This window comes from Salvelinus sp. IW2-2015, linkage group LG8 (assembly GCF_002910315.2).
Source record: "Salvelinus sp. IW2-2015 linkage group LG8, ASM291031v2, whole genome shotgun sequence".
Lineage (NCBI taxonomy): Eukaryota > Metazoa > Chordata > Actinopteri > Salmoniformes > Salmonidae > Salvelinus > Salvelinus sp. IW2-2015.
Window position 1 is genome coordinate 9,582,795 of NC_036848.1, and position 5,278 is coordinate 9,588,072.

Sequence of the window (5,278 nt, forward strand, 5' to 3'; positions counted from 1 at the left end):
AAAAAAAAAAAGAATTCCGGATGGATTTTCCTCAGGTTTTTGCCTGCCATATCAGTTCTGTTATACTCACAGACATTATTTTAACAGTTTTAGAAACTTTAATGTGTTTTCGATCTAATTCTACCAATCATAGGCTTATCCTAGCCTCTGGGCCTGAGTAACAGGCAGTTTACTTTGGGCACGTCAGTCAGGCAGAAATTCAGTATACTGCCCCCTAGCCCGAAGAAGTTAAGAGTTACCAGCATGTGTCTTGGTCATAGAAAATGTAGTCAGTGGTTCCTTCGCCACATGCATTTGCTTTGGAGTTGTTGAATGTTTTGATATTTCTATATCAACCCATAAATAATCTAGCTACTTTTGAAAATTATTTCACATGAGCCCTATTCTACATGATATGCCTAAATACTAACAACCACATAGGCTAATAAATAATCACATATTTTTATTTTGGATATTGAATTAACCTAGACCTATATCATGCTATTTCAATGAATCCCTTTGGAGCGCAATAACACGTTGTAAAAAATAMATGCGTATTTTGCGCATGCCTATAAATTGGGAAATTAAAGGCATCTAGGACCTATGTAAAACTTRGATTGTGTTCGATGAAAATMAAAACCTTTCAAATGTCTTTGCAACATTAWCGGCAAGTGATTTGATGCATACCGTGCCAAAGTGATTTAGAGTTGATAAACGGGAGTGATGAGTGTGTTGATATAAAAATTCAGCTTTGAACAACCATCAAAATTGGTAAAATAATTATGCACACCAATATATTAGTAAATAATTKAGAGTATATAAAGTGATCGTTACAGGCAAAAACTATATCAAACATTTTATCATTGCAAGATTTGKCAGTCACATTCACAGTGGATGTCTGAATCGTGCACAGCTAGCGATGCCTCATTGCAAAATATACCCCATCATCAATGAGCTTCATCACCACCTTTCCTTTYTGGTACCTCACACCGTTYTGATTACCAGCTGAGAAACRTTTATGAGTTGATRTTACTTCTGGATCCGACTTTATCTGGGCAGTGTCTTAACATCATCCTAAAACCTACTCTTAGCTGGGAGTTTTTTTGTCTTAAAACATGTTTTTAACAGGYTTCCTAGGACCTTTTCTGAGATGCTTTGTGGATACGTGCCCAGGGATCGCCAACTCTGTTCATGGAGAGCTCCCATCCTGTAMGTTTTCGATCCAACCCTAATCTAGCTCTAATAATTAGCTGCTTGATAAGCTGAATCAGGGTAGTTCTCCAGGAACAAGGTTGGAGAGCCCTGCGCTCTGCTCTAGACACTAACACATACTGTACCTTACTACTACTGATAAAGACAGACAGTGTGAATCTGACCAGGCATGCCCAAACTGGCAATGCAACTAAAATGAGTATCATATATGCAGACCCAGCGGCAGGATAAAGTAAGTATAAAGTGAGGCAGCGATTTTTTGGGCGCTGCATTGATTTGGAATTACAGAAGTTGAAGTCGGAAGTTTACATACACTTAGGTTGGAGTCATTAAAACAAATGTTTCAACCACTCCACAAATGTCTTGTTAACAAACTATAGGTTTTGGCAAGTCGGTTAGGACATCTACTTTGTGCATGACAAAAGTCATTTTTTCCAACAATTGTTTACAGACAGATCTTTCACTTAAAATCCACTGCATCACAATTCCTGTGGGTCAGAAGTTTACATACACTAGAGTTGACTGTGCCTTTAAACAGCTTGAAAAATTACAGAAAATTATGTCATGGCTTTAGAAGCTTCTGATAGGCTATGTGGTAAGAGTTTGGACCAGTGGGATTTGGAAATTGAGTCAAGGAGGACCTGTGGATGTATTCAAGGCCTACCTTAAACTCAGTGTCGCTTTGCTTGACATCATGGGAAAATCAAAAGAAATCAGCCAAGACCTCAAGAAAAAAAATGGTATACCTTCACAAGTCTGGTTCATCCTTGGGAGCAAAATTACAAACGCCTGAAGGTACCACGTCATCTGTACAAACAAAAAATAGTAACATGTATAAAACAACCATGGACCATGCAGCCGTCATACTGCTCAGGAAGGAGACGCATTCGTCTCCTAGAGATGAACGTACTTTGGTGTGAAAAGGGAAATTCAATCCCAGAACAACAGCAAAGCACCATGTGAAAGATGTTGGAGGAAACAGGTACAAAAATATCTATATCCACAGTAAAACGAGTCCTATATCAACCATAACCTGAAAAGGCACACTCAGCAAGACGAAGCCAATGCTCCAAAACTGCCATAAAAAAGCCAGACTAGGGTTTGCAAACTGTACATGGGGACAAAGATCGTACTTTTTGGATAAATGTCCTCTGGTCTTGATGAAACAAAAATATAGAACTGTTTGGTCATAATGACCACGTTATGTTTGGAGGAAAAAGGGGAGGCTTGCAAGCCGAAGAACACCATCCCAACCGTGAAGCACGCGGGTGGCAGCATCATTGTTGTGGGGTGCTTTGCTGCAGGAGGGACGGGTGCACTTCACAAAATAGATGGCATGCATAGAGAAAGAAAATTATGTGGATATATTGAAGCAACTTCTCAAGACATCAGTCAGGAAGTTAAAGCTTGGTCACAAATGGGTCTTCCAAAAGGTTAATGACACCAAGCATACTTCCAAAGTTGTGGCAAAATGGCTTAAGGACAACAAAGTCAAGGTATTGGAGTGGCCATCACAAACCCCTGACCTCAATCCCATAGACAATTTGTGGGCAGAACTGAAAAAGCGTGTGCGAGCAAGAAGGCCTACAAACCTGACTTATTTACACCAGCTCTGTCAGGAGGAATGGGCCAAAATTCACCCAACTTTTTGTGGGAAGCTTGTGGAAGGCTACCCAAAACGTTTGACCCAAGTTATACAATTTAGTGGCAATGCTACCACTTACTAATTGAGTGTATGTAAACTTCTGACCCACTGGGAATGTGATGAAAGAAATAAAACCTGAAATAAGTAATTCTCTCTACTATTATTCTGACATTTCACATTCTTAAAATGAAGTGGTGATCCTAACTGACCTAAAACAGGGATTTTTTACTAGGATTAAATGTCAGGAATTGTGAAAAACTGAGTTTCAATGTATTTTGCTAAGATGTATGTAAACTTCCGACTTCAACTGTATATTGAATTCTGCTTATATCATAATATACCACAATAAACATAAAGTTCAAATGCCGAGACTCCGAGATCATTGAGTGCTTTTGACATCTGTAGCCTGTCTCTGTTGTGCTGTATCAGCATATTGGACAGCGCCCTACAGCTAGGCCGTTTTGGTAATGAATATAGGCTGCAAGATAGATAGGGCAATTCACTACAAACTGTGAATGCAGCCATACACACAATGATGAAATATACTGATATATAGCTATACCCAGGGGCTTCATTTGGGTTCTTGCATTGGAATTATATTTACTTCTGCTAATATCACGCTATACCACAAATAACCATGGGAAGTAGGAGTGCTTAGGGTGCTGCAGAACCCTCTGGAAAACCCCCCCAAAAAACATGCTTTTGACCAAGAAGTGTCAGGTTCAATGGCACGAAAWCATGCWGTGCTATAATCAGCKCSATGGACAGTGCCCTACATGCTAAAGCAAGATGTTCATAAAAAAACAACCAGCTACACTGTTTCAATCAAAATAGTTGCAGCTTCCTTGATGCTCTGTGATGCCTGGGGAACTTCCTCAGTAATCAACAGGGTGAAGGAGTAATGGATTACATGTAAAAAAAAAATAAATAATGGTAACTGTAATTGTAACGGTTTTCTAGATCTTCCTCCTCCTCAGACGAGGAGAGGAGAAGGATCGGAGGACCATACGCAGCGAGGTATGATGCCATAATGAATTTATTAAATTAAAGACAAACACGAAGAACACTTGAATAACTTACAAATAACAAAACGAAGTCAACAGACCTGAACAAACGAACTTACATAACCGAAGAACGCATGACCAGAACAGACTACATAAAACGAACAAACCGAAAACAGTCCCGTGTGGTGCACAGACACAGACAGGAAGACAATCACCCACAAACAAACAGTGTGAACAGCCAACCTATATATGGTTCTCAATCAGAGGAAAACGTCAAAACACTGTCTCTGATTGAGAACCATATAAGGCTAATTACAAGTGACCAAACATAGAAACACAAACATAGAATGCCCACCCCAACTCCGCCCTGACCAACTAAACACATACAAAAATAACATAAAACAGGTCAGGAACGTGACAGAACCCCCCCTCAAGGTGCGAACTCCGGACGCACCAAAAAGTCTAGGGGAGGGTCTGGGTGGCATCTGTCCACGGTGGCGGCTCAGGCTCTGGGCGTGGTTCCCACCCCACCATAGTCACTACCCGCTTTCGTAGCCTCCTCCAAATGGCCACCCTCCAAATTAACCCACTGGATTAAGGGCAGCACCAGACTAAGTGGCAGCACCGGACTAAGGGGAGCACCGGCTAAGGGGCAGCACCAGGATAAGGGCAGCACCAGGATAAGGGCAGCTCCGGACTGAGGGACGGCAGCTCCGGACTGAGGGACAGCAGCCTCGGACTGAGGGACGGCGGATCCGTGGCGGCTGAGCTCTGGTCTGGCTGGCTGGCTCTGGCGGATCCTGGCTGGCTGGCTCTGGCGATCCTGGCTGGTGCTCTGGTCTGGCGGATGACGGCTCGGCGGATCCTGGCTGGATGACGGCTCTGGCGATCCTGGCTGGATGACGGCTCTGGCGGATCCTGGCTGGATGACGGCTCTGGCTGGTCATGGCTGGCGGAAGGCTCTGGCTGCTCCGTCTGGCGGAAGCTCTGGCTGATCCGTCTGGCGGAAGGCTCTGGCTGATCCGGTCTGGCGGAAGGCTCTGGCTGATCCGGTCTGGCGGAAGGCTCTGGCTGATCGGTCTGGCGGAAGGCTCTGGCTGATCCGGTCTGGCGGAAGGCTCTGGCTGCTCCTGTCTGGCGGAAGGCTCTAGCGGCTCCTGTCTGACTATCGGCTCTGACGCGGGACAGACGGGCGGCTCTATGGCTCGGGGCAGACGGATGGCTCAGATGGCGCTGGGGAGACGGATGGCTCAGATGGCGCTGGGGAGACGGATGGCTCAGATGGCGCTGGGAGACGGATGGCTCAGATGCGCTGGGGAGACGGATGGCTCAGATGGCGCTGGGGGACGGATGGCTCAGATGGCGCTGGGGAGACGAATGGCTCTGGCGGATAAGGCGCACTGTAGACCTGGTGCGTGGTGCGGAACTGAGGCACCGG